Consider the following 17,143-nt stretch of genomic DNA (forward strand, 5'->3'; position numbering starts at 1 on the left):
TTGTTCTAGAGATGGGTCTGCTGCTACAACTCTGTGTGGCATACATCTGGTCTCTGATCTGAGCTGCTGTTAACTTGCGATTTCTGAGGCTGGTGACTCGGATGAACTTATCCTCAGAAGCAGAGGTGACTCTTGGTCTTCCTTTCCTGGGTCGGTCCTCATGTGTGCCAGTTTCGTTGTAGCGCTTGATGGTTTTTGCGACTCCACTTGGGGACACATTTAAAGTTTTTGCAATTTTCCGGACTGACTGACCTTCATTTCTTAAAGTAATGATGGCCAATCGTTTTTCTTTAGTTAGCTGATTGGTTCTTGCCATAATATGAATTTTAACAGTTGTCCAATAGGGCTGTCGGCTGTGTATTAACCTGACTTCGGCACAACACAACTGATGGTCCCAACCCCATTGATAAAGCAAGAAATTCCACTAATTAACCCTGATAAGGCACACCTGTGAAGTGGAAACCATTTCAGGTGACTACCTCTTGAAGCTCATGGAGAGAATGCCAAGAGTGTGCAAAGCAGTAATCAGAGCAAAGGGTGGCTATTTTGAAGAAACTAGAATATAAAACATGTTTTCAGTTATTTCACCTTTTTTTGTTAAGTACATAACTCCACGTGTTCATTCATAGTTTTGATGCCTTCAGTGAGAATCTACAATGTAAATAGTCATGAAAATAAAGAAAACGCATTGAATGAGAAGGTGTGTCCAAACTTTTGGCCTGTACTGTATATCCTTTGTATCAACATATAGTATAGTCATTTGCCAGAGCAGATGGTTTGAATGATTGTCATCCCAGTGCCCAACACTCAAGTAAGTTGAAAATATCTTTTTTTGGGGGGGGGGGCGAAGTGGGTTCAAGTCTAATGCCACTGATAACTGCAGTTTTTTTTTCTGTATTTTGTTAAATTGATTTACCGTGATCGACACAGAGGCTGATGCTCTGTGTATAAAAATGAGCATGCCCACTATGGGAAAAACAATCTCACCACAAGGTCCATTTAGTTGTGACTCTGGAGCTTTCAATCACATTACATTGTTTTGAGGATCCCAGAAAGATGTTCAAATTTCTCTGAATACTTAAAGAACTTCTTGTCAGTGTTTCTTTAAAAGCTCAAAGTTCATTCTTGACCAACAGTTGAGAAATATCTGTCACCACAAGGTCCATTTAGTAGCTGTTTTTTAGATCTTCCAATCATATGGCATCATTCATCAGCACGTTTATTCTGCCCAGCTGTCTTTGAATTGTAGGTGTTCAGATTTTCATTATGTCTGAGCACAGACAACTACAGTACATGCTAACTACCTGAAAGGGACAGTTCACACCAAAATCAAAAGTACATATTTTTTCTGTTACCTGTAGTGCTGTTAATAAGTGTAGACTGTTTGGTGTGAGTTGCAGAGTGTTGGAGATATCGGCCATAGAGATGTCTGCCTTCTCTCCAATATAATGGAACTAGATGGCACTCAGCTTGTGGTGCTCAAAGCACCCAAATAAATACATTGGGAAGACTTGACAGCGTCTCTTTCCAGAAACCATGTATTTAAGATAATCCACAGACCTTGTTGTGAGCAGTTTCATGTAGGAACTACTTTCTTTTTACCGAACTACACCCTCCAATGGTATCACCGCACAGAAGGAAGTGGGCATCTACTCATGGAAGAGAGTAAGACGTAACATTAACTAGGTCCGTGGTGCGAGGAAAGTGAGAAGCAGATGCACATTTAGTGTATGTTTAGTGATACGGTTGGTGGGTGTAGTTTGAATGAATGAATGACTTTATTTCAAACCAAAAACATAATAAAAAAAACAAACAAGACAAAGATAACAGCTTCTGAAAAGCAGTAGGTCGAAGTAACTTAAGTCGCTACCTCTTTCTTACATTTTTTTTAATTCGTACATTATTTCAACAAATTCCTGAATTTATTTGCAACTAATAAACAACTATCCCCAGTCTATTTACCACCCAGTTAAATAAATAAGTAACAAACACAGTTTATTTACAGTCCAAGTACCACCCAGTGTTACAAAATAAATATGCACTTCCCTAACAAAACTCTTCCTTGTCTATATATCTGCCAAAAATATTATTTTGGTATAGGGTTTTAAATTGATTTATATTTGTGCTTTGTATCAACTCAGATTTGACCAGATCTAAAAATTTCAATGCATGTGACTTTAAAAACAGTGCATTCATGCATTCCCTGTAGAAAGAAAATAGTTCCCACATGAAACTGCTCACAACAAGGTCTGTGGATTATCTTGAGTAACCGGGTCATGATTTCTGGAAAGAGACATTGCTGTTGAGTTGTTTAAATGTATTTTTTGGTGCTTTGAGCACCACAAGCTGAGTGCCATCTAGTTCCATTATACTGGAGAGAAGGCCAACATCTCTACGGCTGATATCTCCAACACTCTGCAACTCACACCAAAACACTCTAGACTGATAAATGGCACTACAGGTAAAAGGAAAAATATGTCGATTTGATTCTGGGGTGAACTGTCCCTTTAAGGAAAAATGTCTTAAGGTAATCTTCTGCTTAATAATTATCAGATAATGTTTGAATGAAACTTTTCAAATGAAGCCTATGATGTCGAAAACTTAATACTTGTACTGGTGAGTTATTAGAGATGTTTGCCATCTGACTTTTTGACTGTATATTTCTGTTCTGACAAGCAACCTCTGAGCACTGTGAACAATGAAATAAATGTTTTTCAATTAACATCCAATGTGTCAGACACTGCACGTACTGTATATTTGTGTGTGTTGAAACTCTCCAAATCGCCAAAGAAAATGTTTGACCACTAGAGGGCAATAAAATCATTCCAGTGTGCCTGTGCAGGAGACAAAGCGCTCCTCATGGTAGGGGGGCACATTATGGGTGCCTCTCCCTGCTGCTTTGTTTACAGTATAAATACAATAGTCAACTTGTGAATCAACACGATGATTTCTGTGACGCGAGTGTCGCTGGGGGCCATGAGCTCACATGCAAACAGAGAGCCTTTAAAGAAAGAAGAAAGACAGGCTAAAATCAAACAGCATGAAGTTGCGCTCGGTTGTAGTTTGCAGGACAAACAAAAAGAGAACACGAAGCTGAATGAGTCACACTGTTGAATCATGAAACTGGGATACAGCAGGACGGTTGTTAGCACTTTATCACCTGTTTAAAAGTTAACTTCTACTAAACACATCAGGCATATGAAGCAGGGAAGTCCAATATATAAGACAAATGTTAAGAGGATTAATGAGGATTTAGTATTCAAAGGAGAAGAATAGGGACATGTTGAGCTAATGTAAATGCAGGGCTGAAAGAGAGGGAAAGCACGTCGCACAAGAGATAGTGTAGTCAGGCTGTGTTTCCCTCCCTCATTTGCATATCTCTGGTTTGCAATGCAAAGGAGGCTCGTAGATTGTGACATCGTCCACTTGTGATTGGTCACTTGTTAAATCACAATACGCTGCCCTGCTTGACTCTTCTAAACTTTATCTTATCGAGCGGCACAGCAGGCCTGTCTCCAATACTGCAGCTTTTTTCCACTTCTCTGGGACTTTCTGCTTTGGGTGGATGAGAGCACACACATACACACACACATACACACACACATATATATTTACACACACATAATCCAAAAACAATATACAAAGCTCTGTTTTTGAAGGCTTGAATCTGTTCATCAGAGCATGACATCTGACATCCATTCATGCTGATCATTCTGCCTTTCTGTCTGACTGTCTCCCGCTCAAACACACACACACACACACACACACACTCACACACACAATTCCCCTCAGTCAGTCAGTAGTCATCCAGCGTGTGTCACTGTAAATATTGACACTGCAAACAGAGCCCCCTCTTTTGCCCCTTAAATGACAGTCAGCCAACCACTCCCTCTGTAAAAACATGCACCCCATCGTGTCGATAAGCATCTACCTCCAAATGCAAACTTGGAAGAAGCACTTTTTTTTTGGACATCCTTCACCAGAACCTGAATAGTGTATTACGTGGAATATACCTTTATTGTCTACCTAAAAGACCGAAGAGGTTATCACATCTGTGCTGGAGAAAAACCTTTTAAGACCTCCACTGCTGTGAGACTAAGAGTAAAGCCAGTGTTTAGAAAGTGAAAAATGAAACTTGTGGTGTTCATATGCTGCATTTGTCTGTCTCACCTTGTCTGTCTGGCTACTGTGCTCTGCACTGAAAGGGTTAATCTCTTGTTGTTAGTCAGTGTCCCTGCTATAAACGTACTGTACATGCTTCCTGTCTCTCTTTCTTTGAATAACAATAATTTATGTCGGTTTATTGCAACCCATCTGGGGAGTCATAGTGGGGGCAAAGCGGGACTGATAACCAAGGACTCAAGTGGGAGGGGGGTGCTCGAAAAGCCTGGAATGAAAAGTTTGGCTTTGTTTGAAACTTTTCGTTTCTTACAAGTGCCATAACTGGATTAGATTTGCTGAATAAATCGGTTGAAAGACTGAATTTTGTGTAAAAGGTAGTGGAAGTTCTCTGAAGCCCCTCTCACCCCTCAAAGGTTCAAAATGGTTTAGTCCATCCCTGCACTTGTATTCGTCTCTAAACACAGCTAATGCCAAATGCAGGGGTGTAGCCCCCCCCCCCCGTCCTTCCTCTCTGGATCAGTGTCTCTTTTAAACACCATGAAATTTGTTTTACAAAGTCAGTTTGCTTTCTTTCCCTTTCCTTTTTTAATTTGTTGTTTTTGGGTCCCCGATTTCCCTGTCTTAGGGATAAGCAGTCACTAGCCCTTTTTAAACAGGAATTGTGCAAATTTGCAGGAAAGCCCAATCAGTCTTCTTTCAGCATTAGCAGAAAAAAAAAATCGGTATAAAAACAAAATCGGGGAGTGCACCTGCCTACTTTTATTTATACAGAATGCGCCTTTTTCGGGGCAATGGGGGGCGTGAGCAAGTAACAAAATGTGTAGCTCAGCATGTGACGTAAACAGTGACGTGGGAGGGAAGCCACGGCTGGTCAGTCCTTCAGCGATTCTTTCATAAGTTGGCCCATTCTTCACTGCCCCCATGATCTGACGGTTAATGGCCTCTTCGTTTGCGAGGACAAGGAGGGCGCGCAATTCCTTGTCTCCCCAGTTGCTCATCTTTACAGTGTCTGTCAGGTTTGCGTTTCCCTCTTGCTACTAGCTGCTCATTCCTGCTATCAGCTGTTTGCTGTTAGTCCACTGCCAGTGGGTCGCATGTGCGGCGTCATCAACAGCTACTCCCCCAAGTCTTCAGCAGCCCCTCCCGTGGTGGAAGGCCGCCTCGTTCTTTTTAAACCAAAAAGGTTCCATCAATATGTTTTCCCCTACCTGGCAGAAAATTGGGCACCTCGGATCAACTCACCAATCCCGCTCTGTGTGTCTAAACGCTTGTAGCTTGCCTGCAAAACCGCCCAGGGGCTACTCGCTCGACTCTTGTTCAGGGGCAGACTAAACCATTTTGTGCCTCTAAGAAGTGAAAGGAGCCTCAGAGAGCTTTCACTATTTTTATACAGTGTTTAGACCCTGAACTGATGTATTCAGACAATTTAATTTAGTTATGGTACTTATTACTTAGTATAAAAATTGTTTCCCCCTCTCATTTGCGGACTGCTTGCTGCTGGAGCTGCTGTCATGATTTCCCAAGAAAAAAGGAAAATCAGGGTTCCAAAAATGAAAAGTGAGATAACAAAGTAAAGGGAAGAAAGCATACTGACCTTATAATAAATTTTAAAAAAACCCTCAAGAAGTTCATGAGAGACACATGGATCCAGAGAGAAAGAACGGAGGGTCCACGGAGACTGCTATACATAGGGCCCCTTATTTGGTGCTATGCCCCTGCAACCCAGTGCTAATAGCAATACAATAGCTACTATATCTCTGCAGCACGTGTCTATGGTCTTCTGTCAAACCCCTGTGCTTTAGCAGCACATGTGAGATACAGTTTTCTCGCATGCTCACTCATTTCTCACACTCTCTTTTTACACCACTGTCACTTCCATACAATACCAACTGTACATATATACACACCACCAATCAGCCATCCTGTTCTCAGAAGTAGCCCTACACAGTGCTGGTTGATATACCAAGGTGCCCCTCTGGTTTGCTCTGTTGTGACCACACAGTGACAAAAGAGCAGTAAACTTAAATGTAGCCTTAAAGCTGTGTACAGTAGAGGTCCCCCTTTTCCTTTTCATTTCCTTATTCCAGACTGACCTGTCACTAAAAACTAATGTTACATGTACAAGCAACCATATGTGTAGATTTCCAGAAGGGGTAGGGCGACATAGAAGTAGCAGAGGACTTTTATTCTGGCAAAATTAAATTTACAGCATAAATTGGCGCAGAAATGTCTCAAATTGTGTATAAAAAAATCACTAAAATGCAGGAAATGAAGTGTTTGATGCTTAAAATTTTTCTTAAAAAGGACCCCCAATTCCTGTATTTCATATATGCCCCCCACAATCCTGAAACAAAACCTGCACCCTTGCAAGAAATACCTGCATAAAATACTTTTATTTTAAATTCAACTAACACTTACAGTAGTTTCAGAGCTGCCGAGCTGACCTGTCTGCCACAGTGCATTACCCCTTATCACCAATGACACATTGCATACTCATACTGCTTTCTGAATCACAAAGGGCACATGGACGTTCTCACCGACACGAAGGAATACATCATTTCGTGATGTTATCTTCAAAGCTGTACTGTTAAAACTTTGAAATTGCAGCGCACAGTTCACAAAGTGCTTCACCTCAAATGATCCACATATACAGTACAGTATACACCGACCTTGGCAGCACTAGTTTCAGGTAATGTGCACCTTGAGCTGCAACTCCCTCAAGCTGAATCATCTCATTGTCCTTGACGAATTTAAAGCTTATAATCCCATGTCTATTAAATTGTTCTATTGATCCTGTTTGTCACTTGCTGTCTGGCTTTATAAGGTACATTGTTCTTGTATGTGGTTATGATTTTTTTGTGTTTTCAGATTGCTTTTGAAAAAGAGATACTGTATATAAATTGAGCATTGACGTCGAATTGATGTATTAAAAACAGTAGAACACGTGTAAAGTGATGAAAACAACAGCACCAGTGAATCAATGGAACAAGTACAAATACATTTAACGAACTTTGAAGCTGCTAAAGGGGAAATTTAAGATGAAAAAAAATAAATGAGTGGTGAGTAAATAGCATAAACGTAACCTCTGACCTCGAGACATTGATCATCAAAGGGCAACCACAAACAGTCAAAACTGTTTTAAATTCCATTGATTTTTATTCGTTTTAAATAGTTTGTACATTTTTGAAAAGCTCTGCATTCAGATATCACTCTGATATCAACGTAAAATTCGTGGCAAACTGGATTTCAGCAGGTTTACACTCCACTACATCCCTGCATTTGGTTGTCTCTGAGCAGCAGGTGGTTTCCAAGCAGCACTCAGTGTCGTGGAATGACTAAAGCGTACACTTAGGGGAAATAAAGGGTTAATTTGTCATGCAGTATTGAGATGCAACACCCACACATTCACAAACACTCTGCAAACAAATATGTACATGATCAATATCCAGGAGCAAAACCTGTTTGCACCTCTGCCTTTGTGAGTGTGTGCGTGCGTAAAGATCTTATCTCGCTGTCTTAACCCCTATGTCTCTGACTTGGTGATATACACAGCCCTCAGGTACTGCCGAAGCACACCTGCCACATTTCACCTGCTCCATTTCTGTGTGTGTGTGTGTGAAGGGTGTGAAGGATGGACAGTTAGTGCTGTACATGTGAGCACAGTCATTTATGTTCATATTTTCACTCTGATTAAGTGTTTTGGGGTTAATGCGTGCATATGCTCACAGATTTGTCGGCAGCTTTCATCAATTTGCATACTGCAAATATGTGTAAGAACGTGTAGGCAGATCAGAGGACTTTTAGCATATGAGAAGTACATCATGTACAGTGGGTTTTTTCAGTGTTTTCTGACCATTTGACACAAGGCTCAGAAGCAGATTGTCACGCAGGTGGCTGCAGCATAAACGCACTCAGGGCCTCGCTGGATGTTCAAATCCAGAGAGGAGAGTCGTTAATTATCAAACACAGCGAGTGTGTTTTTGCACCCAAATATGTGAGTGGGTTGAGTTTGGCTTCCTGTCTTTTCTTGATGTCTATGTTGTTCGAATCTCAACCCTGGTAATGACCTTTGTCCTTTGCAGCACAACCCACAAATTTGTATTGATAAAAAAATAACCCACATGGTTTGAGATCTTTGCTTGTACTGACAAAAGATTTTATTAATTTATTTAACAGGGACAATGCACAGCTACTGAGCTGCACCGCAGTTAGCTATAAGCTAATTTTCATCTTTAGTCCCTGGGCAGGAAACAGAGAATAGTTTCTCTGCTAAAAGACACTATGAAATAAGAAAAAATAATTACAAAATAGGACATGTTCATGATACAACAGCAACAATAATTAAGTTAAAAGAGTATTCCAATTATTTATTATTGCACCTAGTTGGGGAGCTTAAAAGAGAAAAAAGAGCTGTCAAAATCAAAGAAATTATCTTGAATTATAGTCCCTGTATAGTTTAGATCAAGCTCCAAAAAATGCTGGATCCTGCAATTCCCATGATGCAACTGAATAGTAAATACTTTTATAATTAAATTCAAGGGAACTTTATTTATCCTGAAGGAAATTCTTGTGCCAGTTAATGCTTCAAATTACAGTAAAGCAGGATTTATAGTTGTGCAGCAGAGCCTACACAGTTGTGAGCATTTCTACTTGTGCGGTGGTGTGTCTGTGCCACTCTGCAGTTACACCTCCAAAACACTGGTAGGCGGCAGAGGTTTCTGTGAAGTGCTGTAATGTTTAGTTGATTCAAAACAACACGTTAAACACACATTAAACACACATTAAACATGGCTTAATAGAGACAGTTTCAAAGCACAAGTACACAAATCAGCCTCACTATAACTCCCAGCATTCACAGACAAACACTTATCTGGACAAATTTTCCGCCCAAATACAACATGCTAATGTTATTAGCACAAGTCTATGGCATTTTACATTGTATAAATTAGCCTAGTGGCTAGACTTTTCCTTTACACATATGACGCCAGGGACAACAGCAACATTTAACAAAGGGTACAGTACATATTTTGGCTCCATTAGAACTCACAAGGTTCACTGACAAAATAACTGTCTTACACTAAACATGTTTTCCAAACAAATATAACATGCTAACGTTATTAGCACAAGCCTATGGCATTTTACATTGTATAAATTAGCCAAGCGTTGAGCCGAGATTTCCTCTGCTCATATGAAGCCAGACTTAAAATGCTAAAGTAAAAATAAGATTTTGGTTTTAAAAACAATACCGTATTAAATACCTGGCAAAATATCAACTATACAAGACAAGAAGTGTTCTTTTATGATGACATAATTAGGGATAGTTTTAAGGTTTTTTTCTCCAAACTTTGGAAGGCTCACTATAGCGTCAAAAGAGAGTATTTAATTGTATTCACAGGCTGTGTAGTACTGTTCATGATGACTTAATTGAACTTCCTGTGTAAAATTGGTGTACTGCCCCTTTTAAAAGTCAATTTGTGAGTAGTTATTTTAAAACAGGTCATGAGCTACACTGTTTTGTTTTTTTTCTTTTTGGCTTCAAATGCAAAATACTTTGAAGAAAAAGCCAAAATACTTAAGAAGGTGTTCATTTTTCTAGTGTTTTTAATTCTTCAGTGTTGCCACCAGCCCTCAAAATCATTGTACCAGGGGCCCTTTAGTGTTTTACTCACTGTATACATGAAGCCTATGATCTCCACTGGTCTGTGCAATTCCTCTTAAGACCCACTCAGCAGCTTCCTGTAAGTCACGTCTCCTCTTGTTATTACAAGCACAGTCTGACCTGCCTGGCCGGTTCCTTTGGCTTGGCATCATTAGTCAAAACATATTGCTATCAAAGACACAATTACACGGGCTCAGTAATATTGTTGCTGCTGTAAACAAGGTGTTTAGTGTTGGATTAAACCAGGCGTGCCCTATTTATTTTGAGTGTGATCTGTTTGTGGTTGCCACGGCCAAATTTTATGGTAGGGTTGTGTTGGTAGTTTGAAACAAACATTTACATCTAAATCCAGAAAATTTCCCCCTCAAATTAACCTTGCAATTTATTATAGAATCATGTTTCTTGCTTTTGCAGGGAGTTGTGTTCATGTTTGCATCACAAGAAAACCATAAACTAGATGATAAACTCTAAACTTGAGCAATACAAAGTGTAATATTTACTGTCTGAGTGATTTTCTTCTGTATAGTAAAGGACATCATCTTTGAGCTGAAGGCAGACGGACATCCAGGGCTTAAACATGAGTCTGATGAGGAGCCTGTGAAAGATCCTATGGAATCCTTAATTACCCAAAATAGAGGAAAATTAGCTTCAATAGTATTCTAACTTAATGACCAATTGGCCTCAGGGCAGACCCTCACATTTGCATATTCAAAATGTCACCCAGTCATATTCAAAGAGGTTTGATTCACACCAGGGCACTGTCTCCATGTAACGTTTGTTTGGTACCAGCACCTAGTTCTGCAGATTTTACGTTGCTAAGTTTTCTGTTTTTAAAATGCCTACAGTGAAAAATGACTTTAATCTTGTAGAAGTTTGATGGTAATTTTAGTAACATCCACATTTATTTTAATATTTCACAAGAATAATAGTTGTTTTTCATTTCATTTCTAGATAAATGCAGTGAGTCATAAATACCAAAGTTAACATGTCATTCCAGCACTGCAGTGATTTCCAACCAAGGATACTTGTGCCCCAGGCGGTGAGTGGAAAGATTGTGGAGGAGTTAGGCGGATTGCAGAAATATATCCACGTATATGTGAAGGAAAATAAACAACAAATAACAAACTGGTCGTTGAATTTTTGTGAATTTACTGTCACAGTAGTTAGCCACCATCTGTATACTGACAAGAAAGCCATGAAGTTGAAATGGTTAAGTAACCTATGAAGGATTTAAACAAAGCTAGAAGTAGCCCAATGTATGAACAGTTAAAATAGTTAGCTTGTAGGAGCTACTGGTTAACATATCGTTTACTAACAGTAAAGTATAAACAGCTAAAATGGGTAGCTAAAACTTATAGATAAACATATTCTTAAAATAACTAAAAATAATAGATAAACTATTAAAATAGTTCACTTATAGTAGCTACTTAATAAGACATCGCTACATAAAATGTAAAAACCTAACAAGAGAAGCTAAAACTATCGATAAACAGAATAACTTAAAGTAATGGGCAAACTTAACCTAAAATAGTTAGTTAAAAGTAGCTACTTCATACCAAATCATTAGATAAAATATAACAGTTAAAATGAGTAGCTAAAATTCTAGATAAACAGTTAAAATAGTCAATTAAAAGTAAATAAATGCTGAAAATAGATCTATAAAGGGTTTAAACTGAAAGTTAAAAGTAGCGTATTAAACAAGTAAAATAGTAAGCTCATAGTACTGATCAACAAATTGTTAACTTAAAGTAATGGATACAATTAAAATTGTTAGCTAAAAGTAAAATAAACAATTGAAATGGGTAACTAAAAGTAATGGATAAATATTTGGAAAATGTTAGCTAAAATTTGCAAAATGCTGTACTAGCTTAAAATAATAAACATTTGTTAGCTTAAGTAGGCTAATGGATAATCAGTTAAATTAGTTAGCATATAGAAGCTACTGGTTAACATTTTGTTAACTAAAAGTAAAATATCAACATAAAATGAGTAGCTAAAATTCTAGATAAACAGTTAAAATAGTCAATTAGAGAAGATAAACGCTGAAAATAAATCAATAAAGGCTTTAAACATGGAAGTTAAAGGATCTGGATAAACAGTTTAAATAGTTAACTTCTAAAGGGTTTAACTGAAACCTAAAAGTAGCCTGTTGTAAACACAGTTAAAATAGTTAGCTTAGATAGTAATGTTACTGATCAGCAAATTGCTAATTTAAAGTAATGGCTTAAAGATGATTTTATTTAATGCTGTTAGGTTTCTAAAAGTGGGTATTGTTCACTGGAGTGTTTTCATGCTGATGATTTGGGGTCCATGTCATTGGTTCGACAGCCCATTGGTTCGACATCCCATTAGTCCGACTGTCCGCGGTGCTGAATGGCTCGCGGCGGGCGTATGGTGCGCTGCGACCAGCTTGAGGCGGAGCAGGCTCACGGCTTATGTGTTTGTCACTTTCTTTTTCATTTTAACCCACACCATGATCTTTTCCTGACCCTAACCAAGTGGTTTTTGTGCCTAAACCTAACCAGACCTTAACCACAGGGCATCATAATGATTTCGGAACGGACTTAGCAACAATGAGTTTAATATGGTCGGAACAATGGGATGTCGAACCAATGGGCTGTCGAACCAATGGGCAGTTCCCAATGATTTGCTTATTTCGGTTAAGTTCATACTGAAATACTAAAACCACACTGCAACTATTCGATACTTGCAGCTACTTTAACTGTTTATCCGCTACTTTTAGCTAATGTTAACTATTGCAGCTGATGACAAGTTACTTGACCTATTTGAAGTATGTGTTATATTCTATTATTTTTTACTAATTCCCACTGCTGATCAATTACTTTTAGTTTAGTTATGTATGAATTTTGATCTCATTCAAACAAGTAGCCTTTATTTTTACCTTCAACCTATGTCCATTAGTTTTAGCTAACTGTTTCAGCTGTTTATAAATTAGGCCTACTTGACCTATTCCAAACATGTGTTCTTTATTTTTAGCTGTTCCATTAGCTTACTTAAGCTAACAGTTATTCATTACTTTAAGCTAACGAGTACAGCTGTTTACAGATTACTTTTAGCTAACCTTTTCTAAATATTTATCCATTACTTTTAGCTTCCATTTCAGCTGTTTATATTTTACTTTCAGTTAACAATATGTCAACCAGTAGCTCCTATAAGCTAACTATTTTAACTGTTTATTCATAAGCCTGTTTGGGCTAACAGTTATTTATGACTTTTAGCTTATGAGTACAACTTTTTCCAAATATGTACCCATTTCAATTGCTTATATTTTTCTTTTAGCTAACAATTTTAACTGCTGTCTTTTGACTCCTTATCTTTTAAGCTAACTATTTCAAACATTTATCCGTTAGTTTTAGCCACCCATTTAAAATGTCTATTTTACTTTTAGAAAACAATTTTAACTTAAACACATTAGGAACTTGACTGGAGCTCATCTGATAGGGATGTGAAGAAACACAGCATGTTCCAAACCCTGCCCTCACAGTAAGGGTCATGGTCATGTCTGTGAATTCAAAGCCCTCTAAGAGCAGCGAGGTCTTGACTCCTCAAGCATCAATTAGCAGGAAACAAAGACAATATTACCATCTCTATCAGCGACGCATCTACAAGCAAACGACAGTGACACCACTTTTATTCCAGGGATCTGCCCTGAGGTTGATTTGGGTGAGGTACACTGAGAATTCAGTGTTTTTACCCTGAAATAAATTTGAATAAAGATGTGTGCATGAGAAGCTCTTAATGTTCTGTGTAGCTGTTTGCTGCATGCATGTGTGCAGGTGTACTGAATGCATTTAACCAAGCCTAGACATCAGTATTAAGGAACAATTATAAGCCTGTCCAGCAGCTTCAAACTGTACAAGACATCCCACCTTTTTTCTTGGAAGCCATTTGGGAATCTCCCAGAAAAGGGGAATTCTGGGTGAGATGGCTCTCCAAAGTTACACCCCTACTCTTCCCATGCATCTCATTTGACTTGCAAAAATGTATGCAAATCTACTCTGCCAGTGAGTTGGATACAGGGAGGGGTGGGTGACTGGGTATACTTGCATGCTCCATCTTGCCCCCCGTGATCCCTCATTGTCCCAGGGCTAACAAGAGGTCTTTTTCCAGTGAAAGTATACCCAGGTGATACATGCCATTTTGCATATAAGATTGGATAAGAGCCACGAGCCTGTGTGTGTGTGAAAGAGAGTGTGTGTTTTGAGTGGTCTGTGTTGCATCACAAAAGAATGAGTGACACATGCACCTTCCTCTTTCTAGTTGCAAAACAACTCTCTTCTCGTTCTCCCTCCTCTCCTGCATGTGTCTGTGTGCACATCTTTCTTCATTCACATGCAGCCGCCAGTAGTAAGCAGCGCTGGTAGTGAAAACTGTGAGGAAGTTGTCACAAAGAGGGGAAGTGTGTAGTAAAAATATGTCAAGATATGTCAAGTATTGTTAACCTCATTGAAAGAGAATTTCCCCTTTTTCTCTTCTGTGCATGTGCAATGTGTGTTTGTGTTGCAGAAAGAGGGATACACCCAGTGCTCTGCCACTGATGTAGATATTAAATAACTGGCCTTTGTTGTTGTTCCTCCTGCATCAAACTTCCCCCGAATCAGTTCTCCATGAGGTGGCGGTGGTTATACTATAAAATAAAGATGCCCCCCTCCCCTCATTTTGTTTTTTAACCAAACTGCTTCCCAGTCAAACTTCAATTAATTTAGTTTTGCTTTCTACTTCCCAGCAACACACACTCCCGAACTCTTCTCCTGACCTTTGCTCACCTTCCCTACCAGTGAAGAGAAAAAAAAAGGTGCTGCAGTTCACAAGAAAGCATGTACGCTTGTTAATGTATGAGACAAATAATAGCAGAAAACACCGCAGAAAACACATATGTGAGTTTGAGGTGTAACCGCGGTTGTGTCACCCATTGTGTCACTTGCATCACCGTGCGTGTAAGTCTTCAAACGTGCATGTATGCACGTGTGCGCCTGAGTGACCCAGGAAGCTTTGCTGCGTCTCTCATACTCTTCCCCCAGCTGATATCACTCACTTCCTGCTGTCCTCTCCTGTCCACTCTCTCTCTGTGTCCGTTCGTTTGGAATAAAGTCCAAGGGATGGTTCCCTGGTGTTACAATCTCCACAGGACGAGGTGTAAGGATATCAGCCATTGTGTCATCCCCGTGTAAGTCTGTGACTTGTCTTTTGTCATCGTCATTCATTCTTGACCTCCTGCTCCCACCTTACGCAGGTCCAGGAGTTTGGACACCTGTCCTTTCAGTTTGCTATCTCTCTCTGTGGTTTGCTCTGTGACTGGCTGTCTGTCTCCGTGCGATCATGGCTGAAATATTCTGTCGCTAAACAAAAAAGCATCTTTCTGTTTCTTTTCTGTTTCTTTTCTGTTTTAGTGACATGATTCTGAAAGTAGGATGTGAGATTGTTCTGCCTCTCAGGGATACACAGTGCATTACATGTTGGTGAAGATTCTCAGTCAGCCAGGTCATGGTAATCTTAAGTGCATCATAGGCAACTGGACTTGCTTGAGTTTCTTGAAGACGCTCACCTCTCATCCAAGAGGGTTCTTCAGTTATGGAGCTGAGCAAAAGAAGCCTCTTGGATGAGAGGTGAAACATCTTCAAGAAACTCCAGTTGCCTACAATATAGCACTTAAGACCAGTGCATTATAATTTAGTTTGAAAGCATCACAAAATGACAACACATTGATGGCTAATGCTTGTGGTTTGCTTTTAAATGTGGTAAATTTAACTTCTTGGACCATAAAGTTTGGGAAAGTGTCACCCAGGTTTTGCTTGCAATTGTAAAGGTTGACTCAGAGGTCTGTGTTTTAAAAAGATGTTTTCAGACCAAGGTTCCTCCTTGTTTTAATCAGGCTTCCCTTTTTTCTTTCTGGGAAAAGGGGAGAGGAGAAGAGGAATGAGGAAGTTAACAGGAGAAACTGTATCTCCTCTCCTTTTTTTGCATATTTTTTGTTGATATCAAGACGTGCCTTTGAATGTTTTACATATTTAGAACCTTTTAGACATTGTAATGACTGCTTTAAAGCTTTTATTTTCAGTTTTATTTTGGCGTCATTGGGCAAAAATCCCCTATTAAACTGGACTTCTGCACCTCTTCTTGGCTCTCTTTTCAGGCTTTTGAAATTCTTGCCCATGACAGGAGACTTTGGCTGATGATAGGTCATTTCAGAGCGAGGATGTTCCTATTGGCTGTTCTACAAAGGCAGTTGCGTGTCCCTTCAGTGAAAGCCTGATTCAATGGTGGAGAATCCTGCAGACAGAGTTGCTTTTTTTAGCACTCACAACAATTGCCTACACTGCAAAGCAACCCAAAAGAAGGAAGACAGACAAAGGGACAAAGGGGTCAAAGAGAGTCTAAAAAAGAGTCTGTCAATAAATGAAATAAAACACAAGTCACTATCAGCGAATCGTTTTAGAGATGGAGAGAGAATGTTCCTTATGGTTTAACCTTTTGCTAAATGGAACTAAAGGCTTACAACTGCGGCATCAAGTTCACGGTTATGTAATGTTAGTAATGTCCTAATGTCCGCCTCATTTATCACCACTACAGTCCACCTTTGCAGGGAGGAGAGTGGGTAGCAGCTCTAGAGAGGGACCCCACTCAGCGATTATAGCAACTGGAACTGAAGGCCCAGGGCTGCAGCTTTGAGTTGATGTTTATGTTGCTAACGTTAATCCCCGCTGCTACAGACCCCCTTGCCAGGAGGAGAGCAGGCAGTAGCTCCAGAGACGGACCCCCAGTCAAAGGCCACAGCAGCCTGAGTCAGCAAGCGCAAACTCCAGCTCATGCAGGTGACCAGACAGGCTTGACTCCTGCCAGATCAACAAACTTTCTGTTGCTGCCATTACACAAGTTAGACCCGGTTCTGCCACTGTCCACCAGCCCGCTGTGATACCCACCACTGGGGGATTTGCGACGGCCAAATTCTAGTCGTTAAAACTGAAGGTTCGTCTCCCAAGTTGCTGCCAGTTCTTCTCCTGGGGAAGCAGTCCACAGCGGTGGGGAGCGAGGTGGAGTGACTGCGGGGTGGCTAACCGGCCAATTCTTGTCTGCGGCAGTTCTACAATGAAATAAGATTAAACATATCAATGTATGGGAAACACTGGGTTACTGAAGTGTGTGCATATGCCTGTGGTTGTCTCTTAGGAGGGGCTTAGGACAGAAAAGAAAGAGCTGTGGGAGGAGGGTATATCTTCAAATTCTGCTTTTTTTGCATATTCTAGATCTCTGCCTACCCCAACTTTAATCAAGAAAACATTGACATATTTCAAACAGAAATCAGACACTTTCAGTTTGCAAAAAAATAATCAGATAATCCAT

Source organism: Epinephelus lanceolatus, chromosome 13 (genome assembly GCF_041903045.1).
Source record: "Epinephelus lanceolatus isolate andai-2023 chromosome 13, ASM4190304v1, whole genome shotgun sequence".
NCBI lineage: Eukaryota > Metazoa > Chordata > Actinopteri > Perciformes > Serranidae > Epinephelus > Epinephelus lanceolatus.